General features: G+C 36.4%; 1 protein-coding gene across 6 annotated transcripts in view; it reads right to left on the reverse strand.

The window, feature by feature from the left end:
• NRG3 (neuregulin 3) overlaps nt 1-20,370 on the reverse strand; it is a 1,119,166-nt gene that overhangs the window by 428,128 nt on the left and 670,668 nt on the right. The gene's annotated exons all lie outside the window — the stretch shown is intronic.

Below are 20,370 nucleotides of genomic sequence, written 5' to 3' on the forward strand. Positions count from 1 at the left end.
CATATTGTATTTAAGGAAAAAATAAAAATATAAATATTCACCTAATATTTTTTTCTGAAAATACACATAAATACTAAGTTTTCTGGGTATAAAAAAATAGAAGAAGTCTCAGGAAACAGGTTGACTCTCAGAGGTGGAAACGGCCATATCACATGATTAAATGAAATAAAATGACCTAGATAATGATTATTGATGTAAAATAAATTACATTGTTAATTAATTATGAGGATACATATTTTTAGTTAAGAACTCCTGGTGAAACCCTGAGGGGAAAATATGTCAACAGTATTCCACTATTAATCACACACACGTAGATCCAATTTTTCTTTTTTACGTACGTGAAAAAATCTAAAATGAATAGGACATGTCATAATTTTGACAATAGTAAGGCTTCAATACACAATGTTCAATTGTTTCTCATTCATAATCTCACAGAAGTTTGAAAAAATGACTATGGAATTTGTCCATTTAAAAAATAACTATGGATCTGGATGTCATGTTCTAAAACTTTAGCTGTTGCTGGCTTGTTATATACATGGGTATACACTCACCTCCCCACATCCCTGGGTTTACTAAACTGCCCATTTTTCTCCTTCTGCACACTCAGGAAGTCTGTGGGCCAATATCAGAAGGCTGAAATATACATTTACACTTGACCACGTGACTAATATCTGGCCACTAAAACGTGATTGGAAGTGCAGTGTGTCATGTTAGGACTCAGGGAGTAAACAGCCAGGGTGCCGTCCCCACCCACTCTGTGTCTCTTGCCCTTACACCTAGAAATAGAAAATTCCAGCATGGCAGACCACAAGATAGAAGCAGTAGGTCCCCACATCACTGCAGAGGAGTGGTGCTGCTCAGGAGAGCCACCCACAAACATTAAACTGTGATGTAATTGAGAAAAAACTTTTACTATATTCAGCCATGGAGTTGGTTACTTCTCATAACTGTTAGTTAGAGTTGCATGACCAATAGAATTACTTGCTTTTAAAAGTAGCGACTATCCGCAAATGACAGAGGGACTGACTGTGTTTCAAAATAATGAATGCCAAATTTTCTCAGTTTTTTGTCTCCACAATTACTTTTCCATTAATGCTTTTATCAAAAACATTTATATCATATTGCTTAGAATGCAGTATTGACAGCAAGGTATGAAAGAAAGAGAAAGACCTTTCAACAAAATAAAAACAAAAGTTGAACAGTCGGTATTGGTTGGCAGCTGACAGTGAGTTCTGTCAATCTGCTATACTCTCATTTTTCCAATCAAGACTGTGGGGAAAATCTATATGCTTCACTAAAAAGACCACATTTACCTATATCTGTAACATAACAGAGATCAAAACTATGATGAGGATGAAGATGATGGTGATTATTGACTTGATATCATTTATTGAGTGTTTACTTACTATGGAATAAGCACTTTGCACATAATTTAGCAACTTAATATTTCAGATATCCCTTGTGAAAACAAAATTAGTATCTCGATTTTTACTGATATGGAACCTCAGGCTTAAAGTCATAAATCAAATAAATGTGGGAAGGTTTGCCTAATTTCAAGACTCGTGTTCTTAACGACCACTTTAAGAGAAAACAAGTAGAGAATTTCAAATAAACCAGTCTCATTAAGTAACGTTGGTGCTTAATATAGTTCTATGCGCTACCCCTATTGCCCTCATATTGAAGTTCAAATGGCTTATAATGGTTAAAAACCGTCTCCTCACCTCTATGTCTTTTCCTCTCAATTTCTCTAGTTACAGTTAAGGTTATTTTACACATGCAAGTCTGCATGAGACAGAGAATATGGTGGAGAATTCGGATAGACTAATCTGGTTTAAGCAAAACTGAGAAATGTGATTGGGATCTAGCATATTTCTTGAAATTCAAGGGTTAGGATCTGTTTTAAGACCGGGAGTGGGCCGGGCGTGGTGGCTCACGCCTGTAATCCCAGCACTTTGGGAGGCCGAGGTGGGCGGATCACAAGGTCAGGAGATCGAGACCATGGTGAAACCCCGTCTCTACTAAAAATAGAAAAAATTAGCCGGGCGCAGGGGCGGGCGCCTGTAGTCCCAGCTACTCGGGAGGCTGAGGCAGGAGAATGGCGTGAACCCGGGAGGCGGAGCTTGCAGTGAGCCGAGATTGCGCCACTGCACTCCAGCCTGGGCGACAGAGCGAGACTCCGTCTCAAAAAAAAAAAAAAAAAAAAAAGACCGGGAGTGTTGGGAAGAAATACAAAACGTGTAATTTACCTATTACTAGCTTCTATTTTTTTTTTCTACCTGTTTGCTTCACTCTTACCCCTACTTAGTATAATCCTCAATCACAGATCAGAACAGGGCCATACATGGATTCCAAGTTACAGCTGTCCCTCGTTCCAGCCTCTTGATAAAAGATGGAATTAAAAGATAATACAAATATGTCAATACATTTTTTTTTTTTTTCAGATGGGGTTTCACTCTGTCACCCAGGTTGGAGTGGAGTGGTGCCATCTTGGCCCACTGCAACCTCTGCCTCCCAGGCTCAAGCGATTATCCCACTTCAGCCTCCCAAGTAGCTAGGACCACAGCTGCCTGCCACAATTTCTGATTAATTTTCTGTATTTTTGGTAGAGGTGGGGTTTCACCATGTTACCCAGGTTGATCTCAAATTCTTGAGCTCAGGGGATCCATCTACCTCAGCTTCCCAAAGTGCTGGGATTACAGGTGTGAGCCATTGGGCCTGGCCAAATATTTCAATACATTTTAAAGGCCAGGTAAAAATGATGGCATACTGTAAATTTTAAAGCAGTAAAGTTAACAACAGCAACAACAAAAAAGCAGAAAATTTAAATAGGCCATTTCTGGTGGAAAATGCAGGTAAGCGATTAAAGATTGTATCCCTTCCTCCCCCAAGAGGCATTAAAACAACATACTTCCTTTTCCGAAGTCTAGGTTTCTTTTTAAATAGCAGATAATTACAAAGATAATTAAAATTTTACAGACTATAGGAAGAGACAGACACTTTATCAATTCATTTTTAATGCAGGCATGAAATGAAAAATCAATCCCAGTAAAGATAGTAAAAGAAAGAAATTATAGAACAGGAATATCAGTATATTAGAAATAGATCTATGTCTACAAAGATACAGTAATCTTCAACAAATACTACCATGTAGAGCACAATAATGATTTAGTTAATATATTAGGACCTATAAGACTCATGCATCATTGAAAAAGTAACAGAAAAAGAGTCATATAATTATTTCAATACATAACATTACTTAATTAAATAAAGCAGTCATTTCTTATTTAAAATGAAATTAAAATAGTAAAAGAGGAAATACTCTTTAATATGAGATATTTCACAAAATACAACGTTTAAAAACCAAAATACTAAAGCCATTTCTATTATGATATGGATAAGATGGAAGTGTCTATTAATACTATAATTACATAAAATATGATTAAAATTTTTAATAAATTCAGATAAAGATTGAAAGAAAAATAAAACTATAATTTTACTGAAAATATCATAATAAATCTAGATTAAACAAGATGGCCAATTTAAAAAAGCAATCAAATTAATAAAGGAACTACTTAAGGTAATTGGATATACGATACTTATCCAAAATATAAGTAAAAATGGAAAACATTCTGTTTTCAGAAGTGATAATACTATGATGTACATAAGAATTAATTTAATAAGAAAGTTATAAAACATATGAGGAAATAATTATTAAATCTTATTGAAAGAAAAAAAACATAGCCTGAACTTAAGTAATGACATATCTTATTCTTGGATACAATAAAAAATAATAAAAATGTCAGTCACCTGAAAATCAAATCAGTTCTTAATATAAAATTCCAAATAAAATACCAACTTTTTAAAAACTGGAAAAAATAAGTTAAAAGTTAATATGTAACAATAAGTCATGAAATATGATATATTAACACATTTTTATTTTTAATTATTCCTCAAAGCAAAAATGAGAATTAAAAACATTAAGTATATATATCTTCAAAAACATTAATGCTTGAAGATAAAGTTAATAGGAAAGATGATGACAATGAAAAAATTGATGTCAACAAAACTTTGGAAGCACAAGGAAGATGGAAGTGTTACAACTGACTTACATACATGTATTAAATTCTTAATTTTAAGCAAAACAAAACTTGGAAATTTTTTATTTGCAAATGTTTTAATACTTTATATTTAGGCCTCAAGAATTCTCATTAATAAAAAATGGCTTGAGTAAATTTGGATATATAAGTATTGCAAATTATGGTGTTCCTTGAAAAGAATGAGTTCTATATTTGCTGTACTTGGATGACTTTCCATTGATACCATTTAGTGACAAGAGCAATATTTAGAGTAGTGTACATAAAATGATTTTATTTTTGTAAAAACAATGACTAAGGACCATTATGCATGCATGTGCATTTGCACTTTGCCATACACATATGAAGGAAGCTACATGCTGCTCAGATCTGCTGTAGGAAACATACCAGCTGTCCTTCTAGGCTGCGGGAAACATACCAGCTGCTGTCCTTCTGGGTCCAACCCTTGCTCATAGTAAGACCACTCTTCATACAGACTACTGGCACCTGATGACTGGACACAGCATGGCGCATAATATAGGCCCATTCCTTCAAGTTGTAGGTATTCAACTGGGTGAGTTTGGTTCAATGAATCCCCCTCGGCTTAGCCAAACTTTTTCAGAACTAGACTGCAGTCTCAGACTTTCTATTTTCCTTCATGGAAGTCAGGCCTGTTTAAAGGCTCCTCTCAACTTCTGCTTCCTTCCTTTCATCTTGTGTAGGTAATTCCCTAAATATATCTTTATTCACATATAATCCTGTCTTGGAATCTGCATCTTGAGGACCTGAACTCAACTGAAGTCTATGCTCCAAGCAATTAACAGTGGTTACCATGTTCAGCTGGATGGTATTAGGAAGAAAGAGAAAAAAAATACATAGATGAGAGGGGAAAATAAGTTAGGATGGAGTAATAATATGATTTTATGAAATTTTATGCATGCATACAAAAATATGCTTATGCACAAACAAATGGAAGTATGTTCAACAAATTATTAATGGTGGTTATCTTAGAGTACTATGATTTCATGTGATTTTGAATTATTTTATGTTTTATATATATTTAATATTTTTAGAAGAAACATGTAATATTTAAATAATCAGAAATAATAGAGCACTTTCCTTTGTAGAAAATAACAAAAACTTGGAAGACTATATATCCGATAGGGAAAGAAATGCCCAAGCATATGAAGTTAAGCTCAGAAGCAGACCTCTTAGACAACACAAACCTGATAAAAGAAAACAAATAGAATATTAGAGTTTAAAAGAACGTAAAAATAAAATGAGCATCTCTATATTTATCTAACAGTTATCCTATATTTTAGAGAAACACCAATTTGAGGTCTTTGCATTATGAGTTGTCATGCATCTTATCTCTGGCACATTAAGTAGCCTTCAGATAGTTAATCTCATTCTTCCTGATTTGTCTGCAATTGCCGTACGTATTTCAGTACTTAATGTAACGCAATCGAGGAACCCCCTCAGTCCCAGCAGGTCTTGATTGTTGTTCACTCTGCTTTTAAATGCTATGCAATAGGAGGTGAGGCCTGAGTTATGTGCAGTGACAGAACTAGGCTTAGATCATCTAGATTTATCTGCAGGAAAGCTGAGTCATGGCTTAGGGTTCAGGAGGTTTTCTACAACTACCAAAAAAAAAAAAAAAAAAAAATCTTAGCTGAGAGACACCGGAGGGGCTTTTCTTGTGTAATTGCCTATGACATAGATAAAGAAGAACGGTCATTTGGGCAATTGGCACTTGAGCTGAGCTGCTGATGGCCAAGCTGGTGACTTCGCATCATTCTGAGCCATCTCCTTCCTCACAGCAGCAGGAACACAAGCTTCTCCTCTAGCCACCATGAAAGTCTGGAAGTGCCTCAAGATGGCCACACCCCTCCTTGTCTCTGCAATTTGGAATGCATTTCTCTCTGGTGAGACTGTTTCTACTCCTCTGTTAGAAATGTCAAATCCTAGCCCAAATGGCTATTGCCTCTGGAAATCATTCGCAGGTGGAGAAAGGACCTTCCTCCCTAGAGCGCCACATGTTCCAAACCTCTCTTTCATCTTTTACCACCTTGTAATGCAGCAAGTGTTGTGTCTCTTCTCACCAGCTGGTGACTTCAAAGATTTGGAGCCAAACCTTCTGGGTGCAAAGCCAGCTCTGCCACTTCCCAGCCTTTTGACCTTGGGAAACTTACTTCGCCTCACTGAGTCTAGGTGTCCTCATCTGTAAAACGTGGTATTTGAGAGGATTAAATAAATTTACATGTTACAGGACTTAGAAACATGTCTGGCACAAAGTAAATTCTATGTCAGCATTAACTGTTATTATTATCTCAGTCCCAGAACCAATATCAGTGTCAGGCTCATGATCAAGAAAAAAAAAAAAAAATGCTAAATCAACAAATGGGAACTAATTAAACTTAAGAGCTTCTGTGTGCAAAAGAAACTATCAACAGAGTAAATAGATGACCTAGAGAATGGGAGAAAATATGTGAAATCTACGCATCTGGCAAAGGTCTAATATCCAGCATTTATAAGGAACTTCAACAAATTTGCAAGAAAAAAATAGTCCATCAAAAAGTGAGCAGAGGAAATGAAAAGACACTTCTCAAAAGAAGACGTACATGCAGCCAACAAGCATATGAAAAAAAGCTCAATATCACTGATCATTACAGAAATGCAAATCAAAACCACAGTGAGATACCATCTCACACCAGTCAGAATGGTTATTATTAAAAAGTCAAAAAATAAATGCTTGCAAGGTTGTGAAGAAAAAGGCACACTTATACACTGTTGATGGTAGTGTAAATTAGTTCAACCATTGTGGAAAGCAGTACGGCATTTCCTCAAAGAGCTAAAAGCAGAAGTACCATTCGAACTAGTAGTCCCATTACGGGTATATACCCAGAGGAATAGAAATTATTCTACCATAAAGATACATGCACGTGTAAGTTCATTGCAGCACTACTCACAATAGCAAAGACATGGAATCAAACTCAATGCTCATCAATGATAGCCTGGATAAAGAAAATGTGGTACATATACATCATGGAATACTATGCAGTCATAAAAAGAAAGGGATCATGTGTTTTGTGGGAACATGGATGGAGGTGGAGGCCATTATCCTTGGTAAACTAATGCAGGAATCAGAAACCAAATACTGCATGTTCTCACTTAAAAGTAGAAGCTAGATGATGAGAACTTATGAACACAGAGAAGGAAAAAAACAGATACTGGGATCTACATCAGGGTGGAGGCTTGGAGTTGGGAGAGGAGCAGAAGAGTCAACTATGGGATACTGGGCTTAATACCTGGGTGATGGAATAATCTCTACAACAGAACCCCATGACACGAGATTACCTGTGTAACACACCATCACATGTACCCCTGAACCTAAAAGTTTAAAAACAGAGAACGATCTGCTTAATGAAAATTACAGAAGCAATGGTACATTCTCACCAGACAAACCAGACAACGCAGAAGGGGCAAAGCAGGCCACAGAGAGCAGAAGGGCAGATGCCATTGGTTGGCGTTTAACAAGAGGGCTGCCACCAATGCAGCTCACATGCCCACTTCTCACACTATACCCACACTTACAGCAGTCTCTAAGAGAGATGAAGTCCTTACCAATAACAACTAGATTCGTGCCTCAACTTTACTCTCAGATGCACCAGGCTTACCCAGAATTTAAGTAGCTCTAGAGCACACTGCCAAAAACATCTTCACCATGTCTAAGATTGTAACTTAACTCCCTGGGAAGGAATGAGATAACACAGGAGAAGACAGTAGAAAGGAAAGTGGAGGAGCCCTGTGGAATTTAAAAATTTTAAGATTGAAAATAGAAAAAAAATAGGCTTCAAGTTAGATTGTGAAATAGCAGCCTGAGAGACGGGAAGAATCCAGAAAAGTGAGATGTAACCAAAGACCAGAAAGTGTTTTAAACAGGAGAACATCATCAAATGTGTCAAATGAAGCTGTGAGGTGAGAAGGTGAAGACAAATACAGGGCAATTGAATTTGGTGACCTTGACAAGAGCAGCTTCACACAGTGGTTTGAATGAAATCCAAGTTGCAATGGCTGAAGAATGAAGAGAGGAGGTTAGTGATAGAATATATAAATGACTTCTTAGAGAAATAATGGTATAGGAAAAACAACAGGTAAAAGAAATAGGCTGGTAGCTAGAAATAAATGAGAAGCAAATAAGGTTTTTCTTTCTTTTTCAAAAATGAGAAATTCTAAACTACGTTTATAAAATGTTATCAATGACCTTTTAAGAAAGGGATATGTATGTTTCAAGAGAAAGAAGGAATAATCAAATGGCCAAATCACTGAGAAAGTATGCTTGAAAGGAATCAAACTATGAAGGCACTGGCCATTGGTAGGAGGCAGGCTATTGAGTTAATTTGAACAGAAGGGCAAAATAAGACGACAGATATTGAGGACATGGATTTTGAGGTTAGTTTTTGGGAGGATGAGGAATTTTCCATTTAGATCTTCCATTAACTCATGAAATACAAAGTCTTCAAGAAGTACTTAGAATGGTCAGTAACTTTTAGGAAAAAAGAAGCTCTATGTATTAGTTTTCCTTTACAGCATAAAAATGAGGTTTTTACACAATTGTGGTAAGATTATTAGACAGAGCTGACTCATTTTCGAACACAAAGTGAAGCCCGTCTTCTGGTTTAAGAGGTTTTCTCCAGCAATGTTCTGCTCTTTTGGATGTGGATATAGAGAAACTGGACAATGGGTTCAAACAGCATTGAGAATGTGCCACCCTCGAACTAAAATATTATGAGTAATCTGTATTTGCAAAAATATGATTATAATTGTAGACCAGAAATTAAGATTAATCTATAGAAAAACTTAAGAAATTGTAGGAGGGATCTTTGTTCTAGTGAGTAATAGTAGTAGCAACAGATTAGAGATCTCACAATATCTCCTCTAAATATGGACTGGCCATATGGCAATTGGTTTGTCAGATCCCAAATATTCAGAGTAAAGTCATCTGAGTTTTTAGGGGACTGGAACACAGTGAGGGAGCGGAGGAAGGCAGAACTCTTCAGAGGCTGGGTCACTGCAGGGAGGCAAACACAAAGTGCAACAGCAGGCAGCATGAGGACCGTCTATGTAAGGAAAGAACCAAACTATCATACAAAAGGTCCTCCTAACTGCTCTTTTCACATAAAAATCCACGCACTTCATGTCTTAACATCAATATGTAGAGGTCTCTAACACTGCTTTTAATGGTTATATAAGATCCAATTAATATATTATATATTTAGTTTGATTTCATCTTGTTAAATTAGGACTAGAATTAAAACACTTCCTTGCACATTCATATTGGAAGATAATCTCATCAATTATTTCTGAACATGCCTGACCTCCCTTAGGGGTCCTCAGATTATTCCATTTCATGACCATAACAGCCTTTGAAAGAAAGGGATATGCAAAAAATGTCACAGCCTTCGGGAAAGGCCATCTGCTCCAAGAGTGATGTGGTTAGTGAGAACAAGCTCCTTGCCCTTTTCTAGTTTGAGATTCTATCCCAGTTTAAACTATGAAGTCACTGCAAATGCTTCAGGGCAGCTCATTTGATTTTGTAAAGTTTTACTTTATTTGTAATTGACACATAATCATTGCATGTATTCCCAGGGCACAGTGTGATGTTTTAATACAGGTATACACTGTGTAATGATCACATCACAGAAATTAGCTTATCCATTACCTCAAACATTGATAATTTCTTTGAGAACAGTCAAAATCATATTTCCTACGTGTTTTGAAATATAAAATACAATATTGTCTGTCACAGTCACCCTACTCTGCAGGGGCTAGTTTCCATTCCCAAGACAATTCCACTTAAATCATACTGTGAAATCAAGAAGCTCATCTGCATCTTAATTTTAATTCACCTTCCTGTAAAAACTAAAGTTCCCATTTTGGGAAGCACAGCATTTTGGTGCATCTGTTTGTTGCAAACCCAGTCTTACAGGACGCCACGTAACAATGTACTAACATAACAGATGATCCTGAATCCTGAAGATTTTGAAATACAATCTGTGTTGCTATTTGAGGCAATTAAATCTATAGGTTTGCACTAAATCGAAATATCATAACTGTCTTGTGAACTGTTGCTTTTTTAGAGACCTAATTACATCTTGCAGATAAACAGAGTATTTATGGCAAGTATACACGTACTTAAATATCATGAGGTGAGGGGGATGTGCCTTAATCCAATGTTAGAACTGAGTAATTGTGGAAGAAACTTTTATTAGTTCAAGTATCTAACAAGAAACTTTATTTTCAGTATTCCCCCACGCTACCCATTCAGACTTCCATGAGTCATTCTCTGAGGTATTCCGAGCACCAGCTCCCAGCATATATAACAAATAAGCTTCCATAGAATCTTTCACATTTAGCTATCAAGGCACTTCTATTCCAAACATCTTAAAGACTGCATATATTTTTCTTGCGACCTCATCGAAAATACCTAAATAACAAGCAACTTCAGAAATCAGCATTGAAAAATTCTCTTCAGCAAACCCTTCTACTTATAAAAGAAGTTAGTAACTCAGGGGTACACAATGATCATGGATGCACTGTAGACTTCAAAGAAAGATGGATGTGATATAAAAAAAGAATTTAGATCCATATATGTTTTTGCAAATATACCCGTCTTAGGAAACATGAAGTGGTGGTTGTGCGGGGGGCGGTTCTCGCTAGTTCTCCTCCTCCCTATTCGTTTGTCTTTAGAAAAAGCAAAAAGAGGCCGGGCGCGGTGGCTCAAGCCTGTAATCCCAGCACTTTGGGAGGCCGAGACGGGTGGATCACGAGGTCAGGAGATCGAGACCATCCTGGCTGACACGGTGAAACCCCGTCTCTACTAAAAAATACAAAAAACTAGCCGGGCGAGGTGGTGGCGCCTGTAGTCCCAGCTACTCGGGAGGCTGAGGTAGGAGAATGGCGTGAACCCGGGAGGCGGAGCTTGCAGTGAGCTGAGATCTGGCCACTGCACTCCAGCCTGGGCCACAGAGCAAGACTCCGTCTAAAAAAAAAAAAAAAAAAAAAAAAAAAAAAAAAAAAAAAAAGCAAAAAGAACAGTATAAAAAAAATGCTGTAGAAAGTAAAATAATTAAAAATATAAACTTCAAGAGAAGATCAGACATTGAGTTACTATGACCGCAGTGGACAATAACCTGCATACAATTCCATTTGCCTTCATTTTAGAAAGGTTCCTGACTTGATTTTTGGAATTGCAACATTCACGAAGCACTGCTATTTGTTGTAAAACTGTGCATTGTTCTCTTGTCATAAAGGTGTGTGTGTGTGTCTGTGATCACTTTTCTCTATTTGGAAACAGATAAGCAGATTCGCCACTGGGATTGGGCCTGTGACATCATATAGAGGTACACTGTCAACTATCTCCAGTCACTTCAGTGATCACTCCATGGGAAGGACAGTACTGCTTCAAAGGACAGCAGGCCCAAGGCTAGAATTTGGTCATTATCTCTTATGAGGCACATATACTATATGTTTTTGAATCCGTCACTTCTCTAAGTCTCCATTTCCTTGGTAAAATGGGGATAAATGTAGATTTGATAACTCACATAAATCTTTTTGCTATAGGAGACAAAAACTAAATCTGAAAATTAAAAAATTTGATGAGTAAGCTTGTACCATAATAAATGCAGCAGAAAGATTCAAGAAGGTAGCCCTGACTTCTGTTGCAATTTTATCTAAGGGAACTTTGGAGAGTTACTTAAATGTTTTGTGCTTCAGCTTTCTAATTTGTGAAAGGATACTTTGAGAACTTCTGGAAGCATTATGCTGAATAATACATATAAAGTACTCAAAAAAGTTATCAGTCAATACATATTAGTCAGCATTTTTAAAATAGAAAATATCATCTTCAAATAAGAGACAATTTTATTTTCCACAAGGTTAACAGTTGCAATGTATTAAAACACATCAAATAAGTAAGTTTAAATCCATGTGTTCATAGTACCATGCTAAAAAAAAATGATCACCTTTCAAAGATGATAGGAAAAAAATCATTATCTTGAAAACTGGTAAATGTCTGGCTTTTATCCTGCCTTTCCTATATGAACGATATCATTGGGTAACTAAATAGATGAGAGCGAGTGATTCCTACAGAATTATTTCAACTAATATGTAAAAAAAATATGGATTTTGAATATCACCATTTTCAACCCTCAATTATTTAATGGATTTACTCATTTTGCACCTTTTGAGGGAAAGCAAATCCACCTACAGTCCTGCTAAAGTCATGAAGGCCTGGCTGGATTCAGAAACTTCAATCACAAATTCCAGGCTGTGGGGAACTACAGTTCAAATGGGTCCAGTCCCTCATGATAAACTGTATTTTTAAATTTTAAAAAAGAAGAGAATGGTGGATGAACCTGTAGACTAAAAAAGACACAAAAGACACAACCAAATAGAAAAAAATAGCGGGATAAACTCTAGTGTCTATGGATGCATATTTGAATTATGAAAATATAAAAGTATTAAGGAAGCAACTACTATAAAAGTCAGCCTAGGTTGTGGGGGAGTGAGGTAGGTGGGTTTGAGATGAAGCACTTGGGACAGGGATTCTGGGCTGGCTAGCAAAGTTATTCATTGACCACTGTGGTGGTTGCAAAGCTATTTGGCTTGAAACAGTTCATTAAGCTAGGAAGTTGTTTTGTGTGGCCTCGTGTATCTGATTAAAAAACACAAAACAATATTTTAAAATAAAAATAAAAACTTAGACCTTGGTATCTTTATCATCATCATCTAGTCTACTGTATAACCAACTCAATAAAAAATCACAAAAAGGAATTTGCTTCCAATGAAAATATCATATTACTAGAGGGTTAACTTAATTTCATTTCATAGTATTACAGTCATAGTTGTCTTCTGCAAATATTTACAGACTTTTTTCCTTCTCTATGAGAGAACTGGAGAAAGATTTTGCAAGCTGCTTCTTATCCATAAATGTCAGGAGATTTTTTTTTTTTTTTTTTAATACAAAGTGCATGTAACAAATGTTAAAAATAGTACTTGAAAAAGCAGATTTATTCCCTTTGATTCTTGTTTCTATACCAAAAATGGTATTGTAAACTCTTTCTCTCTCTCTCTTTAGTAAGCATTCCATTTATCTCTACATGTTACTTCCTCAAATAATGTATTTTAATCTCATGGGAGACATTGCTTGAAGTCAGCTCAATTTGTGATTTAAGCAATAAATCTCTGTTTGGTATACTCTGTGTTATCTAAGGAAAATATTATGTCACTGGATATTTAATGAACCTTTAATGAGAACAGACTTTGGTATTTTCAACAGTTTGGAAATGCAAGCTTTAATTTTGGGGGGAGGGAAAGGTGTGGGGATCTGGTAGTATGTCCCAGATTAGGATTGAAACCAAGTACCTTGCTAATAAGTCCCAGGTATGGAGGTACATTTCTTCTGCATTTCTGCAGCATAGAAGTGAAGTAGTTGGGGGTAGGTACTGGATTTTCTGATATAGAATGTTAGAATCCTAGAATGTTAGCCCTGCAACACATCTTCAAGACATACTCGTTCAATTTCTAGCTAATGGAGGAAACACTTCATTATTTCCCTAAGTTTTACACGGGTCTAACTCCTAGCTAATGCTTTCAACTTGGGGTCTTGCACAATTCCATGTTTATTATGCATTCATTACATAGGACAATCCAAGGAATTAGATATAATTAGAGAAAAATAACCTAAAAACACAAAGGAATCTTGGAGTCACCCAATTAAGTTAGAGAGGTGCAGCTGCAATGTAAATCCATGCCAACCCTATATCATAACTCAAGTCTTTTCATTCCCTTTTGCTGTTGTCTTGTTTCCCTAGCAAAGCCACTGGATTGAATGGAAAGAAACACTCCTATTGGGAAATGGAAATACGATAGAACCAGTCAGTGGAGTGAAATGGCTGGGCAGAAGTAACACAAAACAGACACTCACATAACCCTCCAGCAAGGGTGATACAGGACATTACTATCCTGACTTCCCTGGCTGAATATGTTTTCTCATTGGTTGGCTGAAGTATTCTAGCAATTAGTCTTCACTGGAGGTAGACAATGGGGTAAATTACAAAGGAAAAATTATTTAAATGTTAAATATGTATTAATGTTGAATATACCTTTTTCCCTCCAGCCTTTCACCAAAGATAAATGGAATATTTTTAGAGCTTTCTATGTGGCAAGCATTATGCTAGGAGTTCATATTATAAATTGAACTAGAGGAAACTCACACTCTACTCAAGGACTTCAGCACAGATCATTTGCAATCTGGTTCATCTTTGGGGAAATTTCTTTAGATGAGGAAAAACGTGTTTTGCTGCCTCCAGCAACACAGTCCTTATTTCTACCCACCTTCTTCTCTGGCCGCTGTCTCTTCAAATCCATACTCTCTCAGTGTGTCTCACTGAGCTACCCAGAAAATCATGTAGAAAATGGTGACCGATATTGGATCTTTCAGTCAACACTGAGAAATTCATCTAATTGGAAAATGTCAAGTTTCCCAATTATTGTCACCCAAGCATCACCTTATTGACCACTGATAACTCCACTGATGTCATAAATATGCCTGAGACAGAAAACTAATCATCCAACATTGATGAAAAGGTAGGGGAGCATGAGGAATCTCCTCCGGGTACTGCATAATTCTGCAGAATTAAGGAATTTGTGTAATTTCTCCAGGGACATGTTCAATTATCCTGCATCAGCTTTGTAAGAGATAGTGATAATAGCTATTTTAGAGTTTAATATAGCAGAATCTCAGGCAGAGGAACAGGTGCAAAGGGAATTGAATTAAACATCTATTTCTTTGGAAAATCAATCTGCTGGCATTTTCTGCATAAAACCACTCTCTTGTCTGACTCCCTACCCTCTGCATTTCCCACTTCCCTGTGCAGTCCCAGGATTACTTGAAACCATTTGGAGTCTCACCCCTTGTCTGCTAGAATCAGCTCTAACTTCAACTCTGTCAGTATGGGCAACAAGAATTTAATGTATTTTATGATGCACATTGAATTCAGTCATGCATTTCTTGTGGCTAACCTGCTCTTAAACTCAATTTTTCCCTAGCTCTAAAGAAAATTCATAAACTATAAACACTTGTTATATGCTGAGTACTATCCTTTGTGTTTTACATATATATATGTATATACATATATATAATATATATATATAACTTTGTCTAATCTTCAAATGAATAAAGAGATGTTATTAGTTTTACAGATGAGGAGGTTAAGTGGTTTACTCAAGTCTACAACTTGTAAATGCAGGGGTGAATGCAGCACCTTCCAACTCCAAAGCCAGTGCCAGTTCCACTGTTCCATATTGTTGACAGGTTCCTCCAGCGTGAGGGCTTTGTCTCGCACTTGCCCAATACCATCCAAGAGCTGTACATATAAAATTTAAATTTATTTCTTTTAAATGGCCCAGAGCATGATTGTCCACTGATTGAGCTCCCTGGTGCTGACCACACACCCTCTGCCTGGATTCCAGATCATTGCTTCTTAGTTACCTCTTTTCTGCTTTCTGCCTGCCCTTTTGGGTTCCAGGATGCTTTTTTTAATTATTATTATTTTATTTTTTATTGCTCTCCTTCCTCATGCTTATCACCTGCCCAAACTGTACACTGTCTATGTCTTTGCCTCTTATCTACTTGCCAGTTTCACTTGACTTCCTCCTGAGCACGTCTATTTGGTTCTGTTTTTCCAGGCCCTGCCTTGCCCGACTGGACAAGTTCTTAAATTTCCAAGGCTGGATTGGATTGTGCATGTGCGTGTGCATGTGTGTGTGTGTGTGGGTGTGTGTGTGTCAGACAGAGAGAGAGAGGAAGAGAATATATTTGTATATTTTGTTTGTCTTATTATTGCTATACAAGGTCATGATTATTCAGATAATAAGTATCAATGAGAGAGTTCAGTCAATTGTTGAAATCTATCATGCCATTGAACCAGCAGACAACCTGGAAAGAAATAACCATTGTCCAGGCCCTTCTGGCACAAGATTATTGTCTTAATTAGTCAAGGAAGGTTCCCCTGTCGTGGTTAGAAATTTATAATAACCTTTCAATAGTCTCTTTTAATTAGGTCTTTTAAGGTGTCCAAAAATTTATGCAATTTTGTCTCACATAGCAAAATGTAAACTTGGTACTTGGTCAGTTTTACTAGACAAAAATATTTAAACTTGAATATAGAATTTGGAAGAATTTCATAACAAGTTATATATCTTACAGGGAGTGGTTTTATTATTATATCCTAGAATTCCTTCCATGATTAAAAAAAAAAAAAAAAAACCCATATGAGTCACTTCTTTTTTTGTCCTCCAGGTTCTAGGTTGTCCTCTGATCTTCTCTCCTGTACCACGCTATTCATATCACAGGACAATTTGAAAATAATTCTATCTTTGAATCTGATTTATTAAAAGTTCACTCAAAGTGCAACTGCATTAGTTTCATCTACTTTATCTCCTCTTGTTACTATTTTTACATATTTAAGCATAGCTAGATATCCCAAGTGCCCTGTGAAATGCTGACCATGGATCTATATCTTCCCTGGCTGTTTAAAAGCATCCATGTTGAAGCTGAGGAAGAACTGAGGTCTATTCTAGACTTGAATGGGAAAAAGCCAGAAAATCCAATGTTTTGGCTCCATTTGAAAACTGGAATATATGTGTGTGTGTGTGTGTATATACATATAAACACACACATATGTATATGTACACATATACATATATCAATGTATATATACATCAGTATATACATATATCAATGTATATATTCATCAGTGTATATACATATAGGTATATATGTTTATATACATACACGTATATATGTTTATATACATACACACTATATATGGAATATATATACACACATATATGTATATACTGGAATATATATACATATATACATACATATGTACTCACTATGTATGGAAGATATATACACATATGTATGTATATGTGTGCATATGGTTTGTGTATATTTCTATATAGAAGATCTGGAAGATCTTCTGCATCTGAAAATGAATGAAGTTATACCATTTAAAATGGATAAAATTAAATTATGTAGCATTATTTTATTTTAAAAAGAACAAAATTGGAAATATAAAACTCAACATGCAGATAGTATGTCATTTTACATTTAATAAAACTTAGGTTTAATTGTTTCATATAATAATTTTATGAATGAATAAAATATGGCTCACGTGCTGATACTTTTGAGTAATTTCTCTCTACAAATTTTATGATTGCATAGATTGCTTAATCTTTTGGTATATTTTTAGAAAATATATTGCAGTGCGAATTCTATCATCGTCATATTGCTTTCCTCCCTCCTTCTCTACCTTCCTCCCTTTCTTCTTTGTTTGTTTTTTCCCCCTATTTTTCAAATACAGTAATTGATGGGCAATAGTTTTGGGTGGGATTTGAGTAATTCTTCAATCTTACTATGACAGGTCCATGAAATATTGCATGTAGTACATGATATGCAATTCCATTATGTGTTTGATTTGCCCTGCATTTATGTTGTTTTGTGGAATGCAACATTTAGAAATCAGTTAGAGATGATTTACACAGGCATGATATATGAGTGGAAAAATTAAGTGAAGATGGATGATTAGGTGGAGAATAAAGTACCCTAGGAATACTTTCATTATAAAAACTCACTTTTATACACATATTTCTAACTTTAGGAACTTGGGTAATTAGAAGCCCATATATATCATCACAGGATTAGAGCATAAATACAATTGTTTGAGCTCTTTTACTCAACTTATATCATAGACATTTTTCCATATTAACACATATAAAGAAGGCAATGGTTGGAGAAGTAAAGTAACGTACAAAATCACACAGCTTGTTAATGACGATGCCAGCACCATGTTGTTTTTAAGTTAAACTATATTTACTACAGACATCATTTACAAAAATAAACTATCTTGGTATTTATTATGCAACTTTTACACTTCCCTAACATTTCAATTATTGGTTAAGAAGAGATGAACAAATAAATCTAGTGTACTTCAAATTGTATGAGTAATTCTGTAGTTAGAATGCAGTTGCTAAGAACTGGAGTTTGGTTAGCATAGAAGCCCTAGCATCTGTTCTCCTAAAACAAGATTTTGTTATGCACTTTCAAAACAGGACTGCAATATTTATTATTCTACCTGCAAGGTGGCCATGCAAAATCCATTACAGAGGAATGGAGTTTAAAAGTTGATATTATAAGCCAGGCGCAGTGGCTCACGCCTGTAATCCCAGCACTTTGGGAGGCTGAGATGGTCGGATCACAAGGTCAGGAGATAGAGACCATCCTGGCTGACACAGTGAAACTCCATCTCTACTAAAAATACCAAAAGAAATTAGCCGGGCGTGGTGACGGGCACCTGTAGTCCCAGCTGCTTGGGAGGCTGAGGCCGGAGAATGGCATGAACCCGGAAGGCGGAGCTTGCAGTGAGCCAAGATGGCGCCACTGCACTCCAGCCTGGGCAACAGAGCGAGACTCCGTCTCAAAAAAAATACCCAAATATTGTTATTGGCAAGATTACTTTAAACATTTGGAAGGGAGATTTACAATATCCTTACTTATTTGAATTATAACAATAATTTAAGAAATATGACTGCATATATTAATAGAGTCAAATAAGACATTATAAAATAATTACACTAAAAGAGGTTTATATTTCAAATCAAACTTTTCCTCCCATGCATCCAAAAAGAAAAGGGATACCAGCTCCCATAATCCCAGAGGAAAAGCTCCTAGATGATTTAAGTGTTTCCATTTACATGGAGTATTCTAGGTCACAGTCATACTTATTTCTTTATTTCTATACTAAGCCCTAGATATATGTGCAATGGGAAAGATTTCAAGTTCAATATCAGCATCTCTTAAGTAGTTGCTATTTTATTTTCTAAATTAATTATTTCTGAAATACAGTCCTTAGTTGCTGCAGATATAGGGGCATCTAAAGGTAATGTTGAAAATAGAAGCTGGTAGGTATGAAAGTAGTATTGAAGCTCCTGGTTTCATGTTAAAGTTACAGAAACCTTGCTTTTTAGTTTATCATAGAATATATGCATGCCTTATTAAAATCACAATGTATTGTTTAGGAGCTATCGATAATAAGTGTTTATTGAACGGAGCTATCTGTGGGTAGTAAATGAGATGGTCTTGTCAGCTGCTTGGTGCACTAAGTATGTGTACAGATCAGCTCTCTGTCAACTTATCTAGGAAGGCAATGGATGTGTGGAGCAAACTAGCCCTCCTCCATGTCTCTCACCCTCCTGCTGAAACCAACTGCTTATCAGCATTTCCTTTCAGGGTAAAGCAGAGGACAAGTGGGAACAAACCCAATCAGCAAGACTTCAAGCCTCTGATTGTGTCACACATGTTAATATGCCATTGGCTAAATCAAGTCGTGTGGTTGAGTTCACAGTCTGATTGGGAGGATGTTACGTAGTTGTAGGGCAGGGGAAATGGATTGAGGACAGTGAAAGATTGGAATCAATTATGCAGTCACTCTACTGCATTACCACAGCCTGAAACTTTAAGGAAAAACGAAAAACGAATGCCTGGAGATTATGGATTGACTCATCTATGAGGGAGAGTGCATTCTTTTGTTCTAACCTATGCCCTAATTATAAGGACAACTCAGCCAGGCGCGGTGACTCACGCCTGTAATCCCAGCACTTTGGGAGGCCGAGGCGGGTGGATCAGGAGATCAGGAGATCGAGACCATCCTGGTTAACATGGTGAAACCTCATCTCTACTAAAAATACGAAAAATTAGCCGGGCGCCTGTAGTCCCAGCTACTCGGGAGGCTGAGGTAGGAGAATGGCGTGAACCCGGGAGGCAGAGCTTGCAGTGAGCTGAGATGGTGCCACTGCACTCCAGCCTGGATGACAGAGCGAGACTCTATTTCAAAAAAAAAAAAAAAAAAGGACAACTCATACCCAAATACAAATCAGCATCGTGCTATGTCAATATAGCACCTTTAGAAGTGCAAATCACTTTTAACTCATCATCTCATATATTCTTTAAATCACCTAATGAAACTACAGTCCAGGAGGTCGTGCCCGTTCTAGGGATAAAGCAACTGGGTCTCTGAGTGCCTTAAACAGTCACAAGAAAAAATAACTGACAAAACCAAGGCAAAAACTCTCATTATTAAATGGCTAACCTAGGTCTACTTCCACCGAAATTTATGGACTCCCTTGACAATTTCTCAGAAGTCTTTGCTTCGTTGTCATATCCCTAGCA

The sequence above is a fragment of the Macaca thibetana genome, chromosome 9 (assembly GCF_024542745.1).
Source record: "Macaca thibetana thibetana isolate TM-01 chromosome 9, ASM2454274v1, whole genome shotgun sequence".
NCBI classification, from domain to species: domain Eukaryota; kingdom Metazoa; phylum Chordata; class Mammalia; order Primates; family Cercopithecidae; genus Macaca; species Macaca thibetana.